The sequence below is a fragment of the Oryctolagus cuniculus genome, chromosome X (assembly GCF_051225735.1).
Source record: "Oryctolagus cuniculus isolate XC-2025 breed Fujian yellow rabbit chromosome X, ASM5122573v1, whole genome shotgun sequence".
NCBI classification, from domain to species: domain Eukaryota; kingdom Metazoa; phylum Chordata; class Mammalia; order Lagomorpha; family Leporidae; genus Oryctolagus; species Oryctolagus cuniculus.
In genome coordinates this window covers 82641203-82661823 of record NC_142888.1, presented here as the reverse complement: position 1 = coordinate 82661823, position 20621 = coordinate 82641203, and the positions used below count along the sequence as shown (strand labels likewise).

The 20621-nt window shown below is 48.4% G+C and overlaps 1 pseudogene; it reads right to left on the bottom strand.

Annotated features, from left to right (window-relative positions):
* Positions 1 to 20072, bottom strand: part of LOC100341212 (cytoplasmic dynein 1 light intermediate chain 1 pseudogene) — a 66689-nt pseudogene extending 46617 nt beyond the window's left edge.
* Between the last annotated feature and the right edge of the window lie 549 nt (positions 20073 to 20621).

The window sequence follows — 20621 nt, the reverse complement described above, 5'->3', positions numbered from 1 at the left end:
CTTCCGTGGGGTTCTGAAGCACCTGATCAACGAGTTGCCACAGCTTCAGCACTTCTATCGGTTCCCCAGCCTCGCGCATTTTCCGTCCCACCTGCCTCCACTGCTGTGGAAACCAGGGGGACGTCTCTACGATTGCTCTTACGAATGCATGAATTTTCCTCCCCCCTCGTTTCCCTTGCTTAGAGGAAAAGCTGCGACGAGGTGGGGAGTAGGAAGAGAGAGAGAGAGAAACCATATTTAGCCCATAGATGATCTTTAGGGAGAAACAGAGGATGGTGCCCAGGAGGAGGAAGAGGTAGCCAGTGGGCAAAGAGTAGCCAAAGAACTCCATTGTCTGTACCGTCTGTGACATGTTGGAGCAGTGAGCGTAATGGAAGACTGAGTCTCCCAGACGTTCCCAGTTAATACCTCCTTCCTAGCTTCTAATTTTCTTCCCCCGCGGCTTTTTTCCTAGGTTCTGACTAGCTTTTCACCGGCACTCTTTCCGTCCGGCCTTCCCCTAGGCTCTTTGCTAGTCTCTCTCTCCAGTAATTTCCCACTTCTTCCCGGTCTTTCCCTCCTAGGTTTCCTATCCGAGTCACGGCACCACTTGCTGCTCCTCCGCACGCGGAGGAGCCGCACCGGACCGGGCGCTTGTTGTTCCCTTTTTTTACAAGTCCTTTCTATAGTAAAGTAAGAATAAGTAAACAGCAAACTCCCAAAGCAAGAATGAGTAGAGAGAAATGAGAAAGAACGAAGTAACGAACTTCCCCGCGAACTCTCCAACGCACTCTCCAACCAACCCACACCACCATGCCGTCTCTCTCCTCCTATATAGTCCTCTCCACCAATCCCAACTCGGCTGCCCACACGCCGAGCACGCCGCTCTCCTCCAATCAGGAGCAGCTCCTGCAGCTTGTCAAGTTGGTGAGAGGCAGCTGGGTAGAAGCTGATTACTTCTCTCCCAGCGCCATATTGTGGGAGAGCAGATGCATAGAATAAATCTTAATTCCAGTAACAGTATAGTCCGAATTGCTCCCCACACCTCAGAGCTGGAATTACAGTTGATGTGGACTGGGTACTCACAATGTGCCCTTTTAGGTAAGCGCCGGACCACACTCCCTTCTCCTTCTTTTACAAAGACGCATGGAGACACAGAGCTATGAAGTGCCTTGCACAAGATCGCACAGTCAATTAGAGGCTGATGAATGGGACTCAAGCACTGTGGCTGGGTCTATACAACCTCAAACACTGTTTGCAAGGAAATTAAGTGAAGGGACTCCTGTCCTGGAGACAGTACCGCGTGGTTTCTGTTGCTGTGGAAGTCATTGCTATTTAGCCTCAAGAAAATCCTTTCTCTGGGACACTTTGATAATGGCCCATTAAGGACAGCCTGATTGGACTCCTGATTGTTTGCCTCCATCTGATTCAATTGCAGCTGCCACCTACAGGCAGACCAGCAAGACACTCCCGGAGCTTTTCTCTTCTTTCCATGTTCCTGGAGCTGGGTCTGTGGCCCTCGTCTTGTCTTGTCTCTTGGTAGGCTTCGATTTGCTCTCTGCCAAAGCAGAAGACCTGCCAGAGCAGCCACAGGCCAGGAAAGGACAAACACAAGAAGCAGCAGGACTGGCTTGGCTGCTTTTCTGCTTTTGCTGCCTTCTCATGCCCAGGACTTGTCTTTAGGTGCCAGCTTCTCCTAAGCCTGCCCTCCACATCGCGTTCCCCAGACCACATCTATTTCCCTGAATGCCCACCTGAGTCTCCCGGATAAGGCTCTCAGAGCCTTCCATTCCCAAATGAAAAGGGACTGTTGGAAGGAAGGGGTCGTTGCTGTCAGCAAACGGAGGGCTGAGCGGCAGGTGCCAGTGCAGGGAACTGGTGACACAGGTGATCAGGGGAGTGTGCTACAAGCAGAGGACAGTGAAGCCACCTGTAGATGAGGCACAGCAGGGAGCCGCAACTGCCCCTGCACTAGAATCTCCTAGATTCCTTGGTGGAAGCTACAAACAACAGTAACCTGGTCAGTATTGCCACAGCCACAAAGGGACACAGTGATGCACACATCACATGATATGGGACTAGTGAATTCCCTGGCTACTCTATTTTTTTAAAGATTTATTTATTTATTTAAAAAGCAGAGTTACAGAGAAAAGAGGGAGGGAGAGAGAGGGAGGGAAGGGGAGAGAGAGAGAGAGAGAGAGAGAGAGAGATGGAGAATATCTTCCATCTGCTGGCTCACTCTCCAAATGGCTGCAATGGCTGGGGCTATGCCAAGCCAAAGCCAGGAGCCTGGAACACTATCCGAGTCCCCCACGTGAGTACATGGGCCCAAGCACTTAGGCCATCTTCCACTACCTTCCCAGGCATGTTAGTAGGGGGGCTGTATTGGAATTGGAGCAGCCAGGACTCAAACTGGCACTCATGTGGGACGCTGTTTACTCTTTGCTTCCTGCTTTCCAGTTACCCCCCCCCCCCCAGTGTCTACCATGAACCAAACCCACCAGAGCCTAGGAAATGGCCTGTGGGTGTCAACTCACCTGATTGTTCCCTGCTACAATACAGAGCAGGGAATGGATTTGGGGGGGGGGGGGCGCAGCACAGGATTTCTGTTGCCTCTACTTCAACTGGTTTATTTGGATTTATCAGGCTCTATCTGGAACAGTGCTTACATCTGAAAGAATTATTGTAAAGGCCAACAGCCAACAACAACAACAAAAAAGAGTTATAGGTATGGTGACAGGGAGTGGAGTGTGAACCTTCTTCCTTGACTATCTATCTGCAAATCTTATCATCCTGATTCTACCCCAGTTCTCTTATTTCATCCTCCCCCCTCACCCCACGTGCTCCATCCTCCCTGCCCCCATGCACAAGCAGAGGCCAACAAAGACACTCAGGCCACTCTGCTGTCTGGGAACATGTGATGCATCCATCCATTGGCTCCTGGGACTGCATAAACCCAGCCTTCTTGCCTGCAGGGCTTCGCCTTGGCAGCAAGATTCTGAACAGCAATGCTGTCCGGCAGGTGCACCTGCTGGCTCCACAGTGCAGAAAACACACCTCCTGATTCCTCGGATGTTCTAGCAGTTTGAATATGTATGTGAAGGGAGATGCCTGGGAGGGGGGAAATAAAGGCTCCAAGCCACATGCTTCTGCACACCTTATTTACTCTCTACAGCTCCTCAGGGCAGTTGCCTGTCTTGCTCACTTAAAAATGATAAACTTTTCAAATTGTGGAATAATTTTAGATTTACAAAATAGTTGCCAAGACAATGCACAGAATTCCTACATATCCTTCCCTCGGATTCCTTGCATGTTAACATCTTACGTAACCATCTTAATATCCAGTTTTATGAGTAAACTAGGTCTCAGAGAGGTTAAGTGACTTTCCAAAGGTTGCAGAGCTAGGACACGGCAGAACAAACTGTCATACATCCAGGTAGATCATGTTGAATCACACAGAAGTTGAATGATTTGTTTCCATCTCATTCTACGGGATGTCACTCTCTGAACTTGGAACCCTTCACTTCATAGCTGGGTTGCAAACATGAACAGAGAGTACCTCTTACACAAAGCCATAGAATGCTTGCATTAAAAGGTACGTCTGAGACCATTTAGTCCAGGGGAGATAAATAGGCTCCATTTTATTCACCAACTTCAGTTGAGCAATAGAGGCTATTCGGAATCCAGCGTGAAAATGATTCTAAGCCTATGTCTTTGCTCGTTAGGAAAGAAGGTGACTGATTATCGATGCTTGTTGATATTGAAGAGAAGAGTGGCGAACTCATGTTATCCACTAACTGTCCCTCAGAGAATCTCCTTATTTTATAGACAGGGCTTCTCAGTCCAGAGAGGGGACAGTGTCTCTGTCTCGGGGGTGTTGCAACTGAAAGCAGAACCTGGGCTCCTGGCTCATGCTCCTGTGTTCTTTTTGTTTTAGAATGGACTCACAAAGGCCGGCGCCGCGGCTCACTAGGCTAATCCTCCACCTTGCGGCGCCGGCACACCTGGTTCTAGTCCCGGTCAGGGCGCCGGATTCTGTCCCGGTTGCCCCTCTTCCAGGCCAGCTCTCTGCTATGGCCCAGGAGTGCAGTGGAGGATGGCCCAAGCGCTTGGGCCCTGCACCCCGTGGGAGACCAGGAGAAGTACCTGGCTCCTGCCATCGGATCAGCGCGGTGCACCAGCCGTGGTGGCCATTGGAGGGTGAACCAACGGCAAAGGAAGACCTTTCTCTCTGTCTCTCTCTCTCACTGTCCACTCTGCCTGTAAAAAAAAAAAATGGACTCACAAAGATAATACGAATAAATACCACTTAGTATATACTGGCTGCCACAGAATGTGTTAAGCACTTTCCACTTCTGGGCCTTACCTTTAGTCCTTGCAACAATCTTGCATGGTAAATATTTTTATCCCCCAACTTACAAATGCAGAAATGTAGGCCCAGTGCAGTTACAAAATTTACCTAAGGCTCACAGTGAGCCAGTGGTAAAGCTGGAAATTAAACTGAGGTTCACTTGGCTCCAAAGTCTAAAGCCTGGGCTCTCACTTCCTACAAATACAAGCTTGAATTTGCCCTCATGGCCTGTGTCAGGAAGAGATGACGCTAATCTCATTGATTTGATTAGGACTAAACCGAAATTTTAAAAATCATTTTTGTTATTACTAATTTTCTATAACAAGATTTGCTTGCAGGTCCTTACCTAGGTAGAACTGATTTCTTTGGGGTGTTTCATATTAGATGTGTTAAAAATTGACATGCTAGGTGAGCTGACGTGAAAGGTGACCTGGTTCACTTACAAATAAATGATTAATATAACTCTATTGTGTGGCTAGTCTGCTTACTGATTCTCTCACTTGGGAGGCTCAGAAAAACAACAGGTCAGACAATAAAATCCTTACTAGCATGAGACCATAGTGTGGGATGACCATGGATGAGTCAGGGAGAATCATAAGATAATTAACTAACAGGGAGTTTTGTAGAGCCCAAGGATAATTTTAAAATGTTCCCACTCTCACCTAAGAACATCTGATATGATTAGCAAAGGTGATGGAGAGGATAAGGGAAATTATCAGATGCAACATTTTCAAGAAATTGACAGGGATCAAGTTTCAAAGGGAAGCCATTAAATTCAATCAACTTCATTACAGCAAAGCAACATTGATTGAGAAAATGTAATATGTGTGATTATGGCTTGTGTGATTAGAGGAGCTATTAAGATGCCATACACTTCCCTCTTGGCAATTTACTGAATAGATATCTAAGTTTTGGGAGAGCAATGAAGAATCTCTTATATACAAAAAAATTGCTATAGCTATATCCACATATATCTCTCCATCTATCTTATATCTTATATGCCAGAAACTACTGTCACTGTCAGGTTAAATATTCAAACAATGTGGGATTCTCAGTAAAACAGCAAATTTATTAGTCATCTACCTATGCTTACTTCAGTTGCCAAACCATCCTAAATATAAGAAATTCTTCCTGCAGAGCCCCAGTAAGGCCTTCCTCACTGTTCTGGGTTCTTTATAACTAGCTGAAGCCCGGGTAATACTAGCTATTCTAATTTTTGAGTATCATATCTCTACTCATAGACATTGCTCAATAATACCCTAACCCTCTGAGTTCCCCCACTACAACCTCTCACTGATCCTCACATGTCCTGAACTTGATGTTCAACTCCATCTAAACCTGCAGTGTTTTGTTCCTCAACAGATGCTATTCCCTTTACCTTTTCCATATTCTTTCCTTGCCTGCCTAACAATTGCTACTTTTCCCTCATGTTCTATCCCAAATACTTTCTTTGTGCAGCTTTCTCAATGCCCTTAGGTGCCTGTATAGTCCTCCTCCATCTGCCTTGGTTATAATGTATTATATTGTGTGGGAAGAGATGGATAGACTGTTGCCCACTTGAGGGTGAGCTCCTTGAGAACAGGGATTGTTTTATTCCTGTCTGACTCTTTAGGGCACAAAGAAGGAATTCAGGGCTCATGTGGTGCTATGGTATGAATATGTCTCCCAAAGTTCGCATGTTGGAGACAGTCCTCAATGGGACAGTGTTGACAGGTGGGATCTTTAAGAGATTTCTATCTGCATGTTTCAGATGGGGGAATGGAAATTAATGCTCACTGTCATGAGAGTGGCCTGCTGTAAAAGCAAGGGCTGCCCCCTCTTACGTCTTGTGTTCTGCCCTTTGGCCTTCCACCATGGGGTGACAGAGCAAGAAAGACCTTGCCAGATGCTAGTGCCTTGAGAACCATGAGCCAATACATTTCTCTTTGTTTTAAGATTTAATTATTGGGGGGGGGGCCAGCACGGTGGCATAGCCGGGAAAGCTGTTACCTGCAGTGCTGGTATCCCATATGGGTGCCGGTCTGAGTCCCGGCTGCTCTACTTCTAATCCAGCTCTCTGCTATGGCCTGGGAAAACAGTAGAATATGGGCCAAGTGCTTGGGCTCCTGCACCCATGTGGGAAACCTGGAAGAAACTCCTGGCTCCTGGCTTCAGATCGGCACAGCTCCTGCCATTGCGGCAATCTTGGGAGTGAGCCAGCAGATGGAAGACCTCTTTCTCTGTCTCTCCCTCTCTCTCTGTGTAACTCCGACTCTCAAATAAATAAATAATTAAATCTTAAAAGATCTTCCATCTACTGGTTCACTCCCCAGATGGCCACAATGGCTAGAGCTGGGCTGATCTGAAGCTAGGAGCTTAGATCTTCTCCTGGGTCTCCCACATGGGTTCAGGGGCCCAAGCACTTGGGCCATCTTTCACTGCTTTCCCAGGCCATAGCAGAGAGCTGGATCAGAAGTGGAGCAGCTGGGACACAAACCAGCGCCCATATGGGATGCTGGTGACACAGTGGAGGCCTAGCGCACTATGCCACACTGCTGGCCCTGAGCCAATACATTTCTATTCAGGATAATTTTCCCAGTCTGTGTTATTCTTGTTATAGCAGCACAAAATGAACTAAGACCTGTGTGGATGAATCAGTGAATACTCCTAGCTTTTAGTCATCTTCAGAGGCAGTTTCCAGGGCTTTTAAATTTGGCCTCTCTTTTCTTCCAAGACGTGATGGGAACAGGGCAAATAGACCTGATATTTAATGAGCTTCTAGTAAAAGCTCCAGGCATTACCTTGAATAATTGGTCTCATGTTTGAAGTACGTGTTTTTATTTCCATCTGGATTTTATACATGGGGACTGTAAAGAGTGTCCAAAGATTTATAGCTAGGAGGTTGCAAAGCTAGGATTTGAACCTAGGTTCTTTGCCACCACTGCCTACATTAGTACCCATGCACCCTTCTCTCTCTCTCTCTCTCTCTCTCTCTCTCTCTCTCTCCCTCTGTGTGTGTGTGTGTGTGTGTGTGTGTGTGTATAAGGCAGAGTCAGCTCTGGGCAAAACCATGAAGTCAGACAAATGTGCCTTTGTGTCTTCAGACTCCTAGTGTATTTCAGGGCCTCAGTGGCATAGTGCCACCTGCCTCCAGCCCCTGCAACCCTGCTATAGGCTGTCCATCCTGCTGGGAGCCTCTCCTTCCCAGCTCCTCTATGACCTTTGCAACAGCTAAGACTTCCTCCCTGACCTCGGGGCTGTACTTTCTGGAGGTAAACCTCTTTGACCAAAGCTCCAAAGCACACATTTACACTTAGTGGTGTGCTCCCCAAAATCAATCCTATCCGTCTCCACCCCTGGGGAGGCGATCTCCATAGGAGGGCTGGAGGTGTTTCAGTGTTGTCATGAAGGGAATGGGTTGCCTGGGGACCCTGCTTAAGGGACATGAAGAAGGTGCCTCCTACAACCAACAGGTGTGTGGCCCCTTCTTGAGATGCACAACCCTTAAGTGTTTGAATCTCAGCTCCACCAGCCACTTCTATGATTTCTTAGAAATTACTTCCCCTCACTGGCCCCGTTTCCTCTCCTGGAAAATGAATCTAGGGGCTGGCGCTGTGGCGCAGCAGGTTAAAGCCCTGGTCTGAGGCGCTGGCATTCCATATAGGGGCCGGTTCGAGTCCCGGCTGCTCCTCTTCTGATCCAGCTCTCTGCTATGGCTTGGGAAAGCAGTGGAAGATGGCCCAAGTCCTTGGGCCCCTGCACCCATGTGGGAGACCCAGAAGAAGCTCCTGGATCCTGGCTTCAGATCGGCGCAGCTCCAGCTGTTGCGGCCATCTGGGGAGTGAACCAGCAGATGGAAGACCTCTCTCTCTCTTTCTCTGTCTCTGTCTCTACCTCTCTCTGTAACTCTTTCAAATAAATAAAATAAATCTTTTAAAAAAAGAAAATGAATCACATGTCTAGGTTTTTTTAAATAAGGATGGCATGAGAGAAGCATGATACTGTAAGCAGTATAAATTAAGCATGTAAAAGCTGTCAATGGGCCCCTTAAATCTGGGTTTGCGGGTTCTCCAACTCCCCTCTTCTGCCATCCAGTTTCTTCTCTCCATCACTGCTGCTTCCTCCGCTTCTCTTTTTCTCTCCTTGCCAACAATTCTCCTTTTACAGTCTCCACTTCCTTTCCCAACTCCCTTGCTCCAGCACACTCAACCTTTGGCAACCTCACATCCCAGACTTTCCAGGTCAATTCCAATTCCAGATAATCTCCCCTGATGTCCATCCAATTGCATGACCTGATTTGAATTCAAAAAACAGTCTATTCCATGGAGGAGTGTGCTCATAGTCCGTCTCAGATCCAGAAGGCAGGAGCTGACTTGGTGGCCCCACTTCATCACCTCATGGGTGCAGGGAAAGCCAACTTGCCCATAGACAGCTGCTTGCTTGCTTTTTTTGGCCTATGAGCGGTGGCAGAAGCCCCTTGGTCAGGGTACCGTTCCTCTGAGTCCCCTTGGTAGGGGTGGCTCAGTAAGGCGGGATTATTCTTTATAACCCAAGTGCAAACTCCTTTATCAGAGCCTTTCCTGTTAGGGGGAGGAGGGTGAAGGCTTCCAGGGAGCTGGCTCCCCAAGGAAGAGGAAGGCTGTGCTAGCAGGGGCAGGCGTGGGGGTGTGGGAAACCAGCAGACTGAAGGCTGTGGCCCTGGCTCAGTTTTGCCTAGGGTGGGCCCTTGTGTTGCAACAGATGTGTGCCTTGGAATCGCTGGGGCTGGGAAGCCAGGCCTCAGAGGGAGTGGCTATTGGCTGAGCTCATCCTGAAATGCTGAGGGTTTGCATTCCCTGAGGACAGGGAGGAGGACCAGGCCAGAGAGGAGGATGTGCCTGGGGTGGGTGGTGGGGGGAGATCTAAAGATGAAAAGAGGGCCTTTCATTTCTTAGGGCTTAGGTGTAGGCGATGCCTGCGGGCAGGTGCTAGACGGAAATGGCTCCTGCAGTGGTTCTTTTTTTTTCTGGTGGGGAACAGAGGACAAGTTCAAGGACCAAATTTCTAAGGGTGTGGCAGGGTTCACTGGGTGTTCCCCCTCAAGGGAGGTTGTCGCCCCTAAGTGTAACTGCTTGGCCCGGAAAGGGGCATTGTGTGTTCCCCCAATGCAGATAAGCAGAAGCCCAGCGGCCCCTCCTTGCAGTCTTTTCAGCTTGCTTTGTCAGTTGCCAGGCCCTGCGTTCCAATGGAGTCAGTGCGAGAGAGGAAGCAGGGTGCACCTGCTCTTCACAGAACACAGTTTAAAAGGGCAGGCCAGAGATGTAACTCCTGCCCCCACCCCCAATACACACAGTGACTCTACTGTACTTGGCAAACCCCTCATGAGGACTCTTGTTCTGGAAATTCATGGATGCACTCACAAGGATGATGGGGCCAAGTATTTGAGATAATTATAATGAGAGCAAAACCCACTTACAGGCCATTTAGCTAATAAAGGCCCAATTCCTTCCAGGCATGTTGTGCCATCCACTTTATATGTAGGTCCTGAAAGTGAACTTGACCTGAGGAGCAAAGAGGACCTTCCCTCTACTTTACACACACACACACACACACACACACACACACACACACTGCCATCCTCCTAAGAACACAGCAGCAGAGTTGGCGCACTGTGCTCCGCCCACAGTCTGAAGCTGCCCTTCATCCGCAGGTCCTGGTGCTGAGCCAGCCCCTCGTGACACGGGTACACTGGCCCTAGTTATCTGTCATTCGAATACCCCCCGAAAGTTCTGCAAACTGAGAGCCTTTGTACGTGCACAGAAAGCTGGTTTGGTAGCAGAGCTCGCACCCGTATAAGGCTGTTGCGGTGTTGATCATACCCTGTGTGAACATTTGCGGGTTTCTGCTGCAGAACTCTCAATCAAGTATGATGACTGGCCGCTGGTTCAGAGCCCACTGGAGGTGATAGATAACAGGCTGCGTACACCCTCTTGCCTTTCAAAACTCTTAGACATTTTGAATTCCTTCTGATTTAGTACACATGCCACTACCTTGTAATGACTGGTTTCTTTGTAATGATCTCCGTTATCCATCTAGAAACTTCTCTGGTGCCGCACACACTGTCCAACGTGGGGTTGTGCCTCTACCAACACTCTAGGAATGAAGAATGAACAGTCTCACATGATTAATGAGACTCATTGTCATAAAGTTCTTTCTTACAGCTAACCTGAAGCGTCTCCTGCTGCCATTCATTTCTTTTATGCCATCAATAGTGAGGGCAAATACCTGGTCAGCTGCCTTCATTTTTTCTTTTCCTTTTGAGGCTAAATCGTCCTTGTAATCCTAATACCTTTAACCTTTTCCCCTAGATCCTCTTTCCAATCCCTTAATCGTCTTCACTGCTGTCTTCTGAAACCTTTACAGGTTCTTTCATTGTGAAATTGCGGCCTACTGCTTACGACAGGGTTGCAAAGAGTGCAGCTATTACACGTAATAGGCCCCTCGTTTCTATGGTGCTTTTCCAATCAGTTTCATTTGGCTGGACTAAGAAGCTTTGCCTTTTAAAATACACTCTTACAGGGCAAACTCGAGGGGCTGTGAATGACTTTCTCCGGAGCTTGCTGGCTGGTAATAGGAAGGGAAATCAGTGCTGTCTGATCACAAGAAACCGTAATTACAGAAAGCTGAAAGCAACAGGTAACACATGCAATAGGAACCTGCACGCGAAAAACCATCGTGGATAATGGCTACACCTCAGCCTGTTATTTTTACTGCAGGAGAGTCAGCCTTGTTTGTGTGCAGTATGTGCCTTTTCTCTAATAAGGTTGCTAAAGGCCATTTCTGACCACTTACTTCCCATTAAATGCAAGGAATGAGCCCGACTCTGTCAGGGCTGTTGCAAAACCACTGGATTAAGTTAAACTCCTCACTAATTAAGCCTGTTAGACTTCCTGTAACTCACCATTTCTCTTGGCATATGTAAAAACATTCGACTCTGGGGCAAAATGTATTGTAGAAATAACCAAGAAACAACAGAAATACACATGGTAGCATTTTAAGGAAGCAAATTCTGTCATCCACAGTCGGTCAGAACTGCCATGACGGTTTCGCCTAATGGCTCAGTCTTTGCTTTTCTGGGGAGAAACTATACACACTGTGCTGGGGGTTTCAAGATGCATTTTTGTCAGTTAGAAAAAAATCTATTCACATGTGCTTGTCGCTTTTCCCAGCCATGAGTCAGAGCCTTTTGTGGGGTTTTGTGGACATGTATTTTCTAAGCGCCATGGCTGGAGTTTTACCTACAGGTCATTCTTTTTGAAAAGGTCACATGACAATTTTTCTATCCGTTCTTGTGGTGTTGTTCCTCGAGGTAGAAGACGTAGGATGCCGACTTGCAAGGGGAAGCTGTAAGGAGAAGAATATTGAAATGGGAGGGCCCAAGAGCTCCCAGAGAGGGGCTTCAAGGGCCAAGGGGAGGCCCTTCTGGGAAAGTAGATGGCAGCACAAAAGGCAAAGTAACGTGTGGGGAGGACATGTGCAACGGCTGCAGGAATACTCTCTTCACCCCGCCACCTCGGCGCGCCTGGCTGGGCTGGCTCTTCTCCAAGAGCGCAGGTGCTCAAGAAGCGGCTGGTGCGGGTAAACCCGCCCCCACGGCTAATAGGACAGGTGGGAATTTGAAGAGTTTCTACATGTCTTTGGCCAACAAGTGTGATGGTCATTTTTAATGATCACAGTGAGCCTTTTCAAAGAACATTAAGTGGGCGGAAGGCTCCATGCCAAGTGTGCCAGTCCTCACAACAGTCCTTCACAGATACACACACAAGGGGAGACTGGCTCAGAGACACACTCGGCCCCCTGGGCAAGGCTGTCCAGCTGCTAAGTGGTATAGCCAGAACGTAAACTCCGATTGGATGGATGCCGAAACCTTGTTCTGAACTCCTCGGCTTGTTAGGCCAGGCAGCCACCTTCACAAGCTCGATTGCATTTTCTATCTTACCACATCGCAGAAGGCCTAGTCTGCTCAGTTTTATGAGACTGTAATTATAGCCACAAAAATGAGATTAGCCTACTCTCGAAACCCTCCAGCTGAAGGGTTTTCTATTGCTTTGTGTAGGGATTTCTTCTTCCCTCCCTGCCCCTTCCCTCTCCCACTGCCCCCCCAATTGGGACAGCAAGTTCTTTAATGGAAGGTTCTGGGCAGTCTTCTACTCCTCTGCTTCTAGAGCCCTCGTGCTGCCAAGTACAGAGTATGCGTTTGATAAATAGAGTCTGATTGATGAATGTGTGGGTGTTCCAGTCGACACTCTCTGCATCGTTCACGACCCTTTCTGAATGCTAAGAAGACAAATTAGAACCTTCAAGAAGACTGTCGCCCTCATCTAGCTGCTTCTGCGGAGATGCCGTTTGACGGTCATCACTGCCCAGGTGCTGCACGCTTTCTTTAGCCCTTGGAGGGTGGATCGTGGTCTTCCCTTTTCCTCCAGAGGCTCCGGCAGGGTGCAGACACTGCTCTCGGAGGTGAACAAAGCAGCCACTTCTTCAGGCAGCTTTAAAATTGCATAGGAAAGCAGGCATTTTATTTAACGATTTTTAAGAGGTTCCTAAGTACTTTATTTATTTGAGGGGCTAGTTAATTCTGTTTCCCAATCTTGATCTACTCCATGGGCTTTATCTCAGCTTTCCTTTGAGGAATGAGATAGGATAGAAAAAAAAATTTTTTTAAACACCTGTTCTTGATAGCTGGATGAAGAGAGTCCTTCGTTGTTTCTGTTTGTGTTTCTCATTGGATGGGACTTCAACCCAGGAACCCAAGGTGTACACCCATCCTAGTCAGCCCCCAAGGAACCTCTGCTTTGGTTTAGAAGATAAAGTGGAACTGGGCAGGACCTGACAAGCCAACTAGCAGAAGGCAATTTTCAGCACACGTCATGTGCTTGCCAGCACAATCATCGTCATCATTTGGAGCAGGATTCCTTTGTGCCAGGCACCATGCTGGCCATCGGACAGGCACGCATTATTGTCGCCATTTTTTTTTTCAGATTGAACTTGCTAAATCCATAAGCAGCATGAGGCAGACCCTGGACTCGAACCCAGGTCTCACTTATTCCAGAGACATATTCGTGGCTATGGTGCTGGTGCTTGGCAAGGAGCTGAGCCTGCTTCTCAAATGGCATGGGACGATCTCATAGGATGCTACTCAGAAGGCTCTTTAAAGGCTGCAAGAAGAGACCCTCAAGGGTGGCCAACTCTACGTCTTCCTATGTGCAGAACGGAATTCTTTCTTGTTTCCATCTCCTAATACCAGCAACGGTGATGAATGTCTGACCTGAGGAATCATTTGGTCTGGCCCTGCCAAGGCAACCATAGGCGGCACTTGAAATTCAACCAATCTATAGCAGGCTGATTTTTAAGATGATAATTTTGCATGGCCTCCAATGCTGTCATAAATATCCAAATGTACCCTGACAGGCAAAAGGTTCCTCACCCCTGATAAAGGAATCTGGTGGCAGGCAGAAGACCACAGTGATCTAGTGAGGCCCACGTTCAAACCTTGCTGTAGTTAGACCAGTTCTACTATCAACAACCTGGGACTAGGGGTGGTGGGTGTCGGGTGGGGGGCTGGGGCGTAGAATGGAAGGGCTGGCATCTTGAAGGAGGTGCACTCCTTGGGATGGGGTGGGAGATTCAGCTGCAGGACCTCAGTTCAGGAGGGCATCCAAAGAGAGTGGCAACAACAGGTTGTCAACAAGAGAAGCAGCTGACTTTGGTGGAAAGCGGTCCTGCCCAGCCTAGCTGAACTGATGAGGAGGCAGTGAAGCTTAGGGGTGAAGCAGTGACGCTTAGCACCCCAGTTCTTGAAGGCAGGGGTGAAGGGGATGCTTAGACCCTGGGAAGAACCAGACAAAGCCCGAATCCTACAGGAACTGAGCAACAAGACTGGTGGCTCGCAACTGAGACAATACTGCCCCCTAGGGGAATTTTAGTAAATGTGTGAGGGCTTTAGTGGATTAGAATTAGGGATGCGGGGTCTCCTGCATGATCCAGACTACCCTGCAAAATGAGGAATACTAGTCCAGCATCCTGCATGATTTTTGAATGTTTTGTTGACATCCATGGAAGTGAAAACCACATTTATAATGATCTGAACTTACATTATAAATGTTTTACATATATGTACAAAGGATTTTGCTCCAATCTCCATCTCCACCCTGTTTTAATGCAACTATTGGATAAAAAAAAAAAAAAAAATGGAAGGTTGTATTTTAAACCCCCGACTCCCTCCAGAGCTTTAACTAGAGGCATTTTCCATTTCTGAAAATCAACAGTTGAGGTGTTAGTTTTGGAATTAGAGCATTCAATACAATACGCCTACATGGGTTTGTGTTGGTAGCTGGTGCATTCATGGGGATTATATAAGAAGGCACAAGCCCCTGCCCACTTCATTTAGTCTATCAGGGTAGGGTAGTCTTGTCCAAGCCTTCCCATAGTGAAATACATGGCACTCTACTTTATTATGAATCATGTTCATTTCCTCTATGTGGCAGGGCATTTACTCATCTTTTTGAGCTTGCCTATATACTTAGGCGGTGGTATCTATTGATTTCATTTCAGGATAGCAAAGGGCTGAAACAGACATAGATTTACTACAAAAAAAGGAGGGGTATTGACTTTGGTAAGGTGGATAACAACTGTGCCAGCCTGCTGGCTTCTGGAGAGCTGGGTCTGTATTAGTCTTTTTTTTTTTTTTTTTTTTTTTTTTGACAGGCAGAGTGGACAGTGAGAGAGAGAGAAAGTTCTTCCTTTACTGCTGATTCACCCTCCAATGGCCGCCGTGGCTGGCACACCGCGCTGATCTGAAGCCAGGAGCCAGGTGCTTCTCCTGGTCTCCCATGTGGGTGCAGGGCCCAAGCACTTGGGCCATCCTCCACTGCCCTCCCGGGCCACAGCAGAGAGCTGGCCTGGAAGAGGAGTGACCAGGGCAGAATCTGGCGCCCCGACCGGGACTAGAACCCGGTGTGCCGGCGCTGCAAGGTGGAGGATTAGCCTATTGAGCCGCGGCGCCGGCCCTTTATTAGTCTTAACCACCATGTGGCTTAATTACCCAAGTGTCAGGTTGGAGGAGGTACTTAATAGATAGTAGGCAAAGGGGTAAGGTATGTGGACTCAAGCACAGAGCCAGAGTTAGGGATCTATGCTGGCACAGTGCGGGTATGCACAGTTAGCAGGAGGTAGGGGTTCCTGCTGGCCCAAAGAGGGCAGGGTCCCTGTTAGCAGAAGATCAGCCCTAGTTCACAGCTTCCCCAGAAGACGTCAAGACCAGAACTTCTTCTGGTCCCTCTTGTCTCAAGGTACGCTAGGACCAAAAGACTGAGGTCAGATGGCCTGCCAGTGGTGGGGAGATGTGTTCACACCCTCACTTGCTGGTGTGAAGGCCAGGAGCCCTAAGACCTGGCTAACTCAAAGGTGGGCTGCCTCCCAGCTTCAATGTATGTCTCTGCACTGTTTTCTCTGAGCCAAGATAAGGGCTGTCTGGGAAAACGAGCCTCAGGGATGGGCCCTGGGATTCGCCCATGCTCTCCCTGGCGCCCAGCAGTGCCTCTGGCTGCCTGCCTCATTTCTCTGTTGTGGCTCCTGCTGTTTTGCCACTCTCTTGCCTCCTTTCTCCCTCCCTCAGTGATGTGTATATCGCTTTGCGGAACTAGGACCCAGATATCTTCCCACGGTCTTGGTGATGGGACAATCTAACATCATTAGTGTGGGAGGAAGGACCTTGCATTTTCCTGTAGAAAGCCACTGCCCACTCTGCCCGTAGGTAGGGGACACAGGCAATGTTAAAAGGTTGTTCTACCTTATTATAAGCAGTAAATTTACTTTGTCGGTTTGGGAGAGAAGCAACAAAATACTCACCAAGGTGAGTCTAACAAGAATTCTCTGGTGTCTTCAGCTATGTCCACCCATGGAAAGTCAAGTGAAAAAATGGAGGCAATTATCCACCTATTTTGTTCTAACACTTTGACCGAAAAAAAAAAAAATCTCCTGGTAATGGAGGGAAAATTGGAGATTTTTTTTTTAAAGTGTCTTCTCCAGTAGGCTGAGTAACTTCAGCTCCCACTTCATTTTTCTTTGTCCCCAGACATTCTGATGCCTGCCTCCGGGGGGTGTGGAGTGTCCACAGCTCAGGAGATGTGGAGGGAGGAGAAGGCCTGCCAAGGACACAGCAAAGGACAACATGCCGGGCTGGCGCCTTGGCTCACTTGGTTAATCCTCCTCCTGTGGTGCTGGTATCCCACATGGGCGCTGGGTTCTGGTCCCGGTTGCCCCTCTTCCAGTCCAGCTCTCTGCTGTGGCCCGGGAGTGCAGTGGAGGATGGCCCAAGTGCCTGGGCCCTGGACCCCATGGGAGACCAGGAGGAAGCACCTGGCTCCTGGCTTCGGATCGGTGCAGCGCCAGCCGTAGTGGCCATTTCGGGGATGAACCAATGGAAGGAAGACCTTTCTCTCTGTCTCTCTCCTTCTCACTGTCTATAACTCTGTCAAGTAAAAAAAATTAAAAAATTTTTTTTGAAAAAAAGGACAACATGCCCTGGAGGTGGTGCCAGTCCTTGTCTTTTCAAGACCCCGTTTGGGTCCTAGCTCTGATGCAGTTGGGGCCTGGAGACAAGTCCCGGCAGCCTCCGTGCCAGTGGCTTATGGCTTTGGGATAATTTGAGGCTGCTCCCCCCCACCCCCTCGGAAGGCTCTCAGGAGGGCAGCTGCTCTGATAGCAACTGAATGGAAACCATGCCACATTTCTTTATTTAGCTGAACACTTCCTATTTTGGTTATCAAAGGGCAAACTCTCTCTGCCCTCTGCCCCCAGCCCTCTTTGGCCAAAGCCGCCTCAATGTAAAGTATTTCAATAGAGATCCGGAGGTATTGGCCCAAGCTTCCGGGGGTCGCCACACTCCCATCTCTGAGCACGAAAGGTCAAGGGGTTTATTGGAAAGGGAAGATCCTGTTGCTATAAGATAGTGAGCCTTGGCATGGGCCCGCCAAGGCAAAGTCAAGTGCGTCAAGGGATGGAGTTGTGATAAGCTCAGTTGTGTACTGCCACCATAGCAGCCAGCAACCTCAGAATCTAGAGCAGTTTGGGCAGCACTAATTTGCTACCTAACTCTGGGGCACAATTTCCCCTTCTCTGGGTGTCAGCTTCACCATTCCCAGGTGTGTGTGTGGGGGAGGATGTACCCTTCACTACACAGTGCGGTTACTGTGACAACTGGTCTCCTGTGCAAAAAAAAAAAAAAATTAATAATAATATAGAAGAGTCTGTATCTACTCCTTATTCCAAAAATACACTCCAGCTAAGTCAAATATTTAGATGTTAAAGAGAGAAACCATTAAAAAGCTACAAGAATGCACAGGAGAATATCTTTAAAATATTGAGGTAGAGCGTCTCTGCAAAGCAAGAAACTGGAGGAGCTGCATAGAAAAAGGATGGATACACAGGGCTAGGCGACCATTCGAGTACTTCAGTATGGCGAAATGTATCTAATGTGAAGTTGAAAGACAAAGGGCAAACCAGCATAAAGTTACAATGTAGAACTCAGATAAAGGTTGATAAGGCTTCTGCACATGTGGTGGACCCACATCCTGATACATCCGCTGTACATTGAAACTATGCTCCATGGAAAATGCATTTCATACACTGAATCTACTGACCACCTTAGCTTAGCAACACGGCACCCTGCAGAGTCTTGGGGGTTTCTTCTCGTGACTATGTGGCTCTCTGGGAGCTGCGGTTGGCTGCCACTGGCCAGCATTATAAGAGATATCACCAGCCCAGGAAAAAGCCAAAATTCAAACTTCAATGTACAGTTGCTACTGAATGTGTATCCCTTTTGCACCATCTTAAAGTTGCAAAATCATCACTCAAACCATCATTGCTGTATTGTTCATCGTGTACCAACAGCTCCATGATAAGTGCAATGTTTTCTTTATAGCCGTTCTAGAGGTCTGTGATTACATTGGTCAGCTATCTGCTCATTCATGGTCTATTGCTTCTTCTTACATGTCAGCTTCACGAAGGCTGAGGGTTTGCATATTCACCACTGCATTCCTAGAACAGTGCCTGGTGCACAGTAGGTGCTCGATGAATACTTGAGGAAATTAGCGAGCGAGCTCTGATAGAACAGCAACGAGATGACGAACAATCTACTGGGAAAATGCTCAAAGATTAATGAGCAGGAAATTCACAGGGACTATGCCATCTAAAAAGGGGCACAAATCAGTGATAACTAAGAGATGCCAATTAAACAGCCCTGAGATGTCATTTTCACCTCTCAGATTGGGAAAAATGAAAAAGGTCACTAAAACCCGAGTTTTGTGAGGACATGGCAAAACAGGCTTACTCATTCACCCTTGATGCACATCTAAATGAGCACAACTTCTGGGGAGCAACTGGAAATGTCGTTTGATCCTGCGAGTCCTCTCTTAGGAGTTTACCCTTTCAAAATGCGCCATGTAGAAGATCCCTTTAAACGCTCAGTTGAAGCTAGCCACACATTGGAAATAACCTAAATGACTTCAGGCAAGGACTAATTCAAACATGTCTGATACATCCAAACAGCCACACACTAAGCTTTACTATGCTAATGATTACAAATGTGGGCTCTGTGCTCAGACTCCCTAGCTTTGACTTTCTCCAGCAACCTTTATGAGCTGTGTGACCTTGACCAAGTTTCTGAACCTCTCTGTGCCGTAAATAATACCTCCTTCATGACATTCTGAACTGTAAATGAGGTAATCCATATGAATTAGTGAGCAGATCCCTGGAACAGCATATTCAGTAATTGCCACCTGGAATCATTCCTACTCCTACTATAAGGATGACAATAACAGCGTAGCACAGATAAGGACAATGATATCTCCCCGACAGGACTGTGATGAAAGCAAGCTGCAAGAGTCCCTTCAGTGGGCTGTGATTTGGATTGCGGGTATTGTGTGTTACACATAGCAACCAAAGCAATCAACAGCGGCTCCTTCCGGGGGAATGAGACGCGGGAGGAGGGTTTGCCTTCAGTGGTGATTAGAGATGCTTGAAACAAGCATGTGCTACTTTTATAATAAACAAAAGATGTAAAGGGGAAAAAAAGCTCCATTTGTAACTCCGAGGACAGTTAATCCCACCAGGCCTCACATCCCCCTGTCCTTGGCCACAACCCAACCGTGAAGCCTGGCTGTCTTTTCATCCGTCCTCTCCTATCCCATCCCTATATCGTTCTCTGTGTCCATCCCCACCAGCCCCGACTTTTGCATCCCTCCACGAGCGCCCTCTTGCATCCTTAGCAGCACCCTGTGGGGGCCCCACCATAGGGTAAACCATTCCCCCTACACTCTGGGTGAAGTTCTTCGCTGAACACTGTTGACTTACCTCCGCGCCTGGAAACGCTGAAACCTGAGTCTCCCAGGAGGCGCTCACGGCTTGGCCCGCAGCGCCCTCTGGTGGACACTGTCCACACTCCGCACAGCACAGCCCCCCTAGGGCTGGGAGGTGGGGTCTGTGCTCTAGCTTCCCCTGCCGGCTTCCAGATCGTTAGTCCTCCGTCCTCGGCCAACAACTCCTCCTCCTCATGCCATCTGGCCACAGCACCCTCTCCTCTCCACCTCGACTCTTCTTTTTTAATCACCCCTCCTGGCCAACCCTCCCCACCCCCACATGCAACGAAGAGTTCGACATCTGGCTCACTGTCTTCTTCTCCACCCCAAGTCCTGACATCATTCTGGGTGAGTTCGCCATCCATGATCCATGTGCAGGACACAGCCCCGACCCAGCCTTGCCATGCTTCAATGCTTCATCATCAGGCAGAACCTCCCCCCTCCCCACCCCCGCCGCCACCTGCACCCTTCCTGCTGACCCCAGTGTCCCTCTCCGTACCTGGAGAGAATCTTCCCTTCCATCCACTGCCCCACCCCATGGGCTCCTCGCACCTTCCTTCCTTCCCTCTTCATCCTTGCAAATGCTGACGAGGAGAAGAATATCAGTGACCACGTATGTGCCCAGCACATACTAAGGGCCACACAATTGGCAGCATTTCCATAATGGCATGCCCTCCTCACAGTGAACTCTGTGCGGCAGGTAACTTGTCTTTGATTGAAGTGCGGGGACTGAGGATCAGAGAGGCTGAGTGACTTTCCCAGAGTCCCACAGCTAGTAGCAGGAAGAGATGGGGCTTGAAGCCAGGCCAGTTTGCCCAACTCGTGGAACACAGGCCTCGGGATCTTGCCCGGATCCCCAACTCCCCTGCCCTGTGTCTTGCTGCCACATCCAGGAGGCACGATGCCAAGTCTGG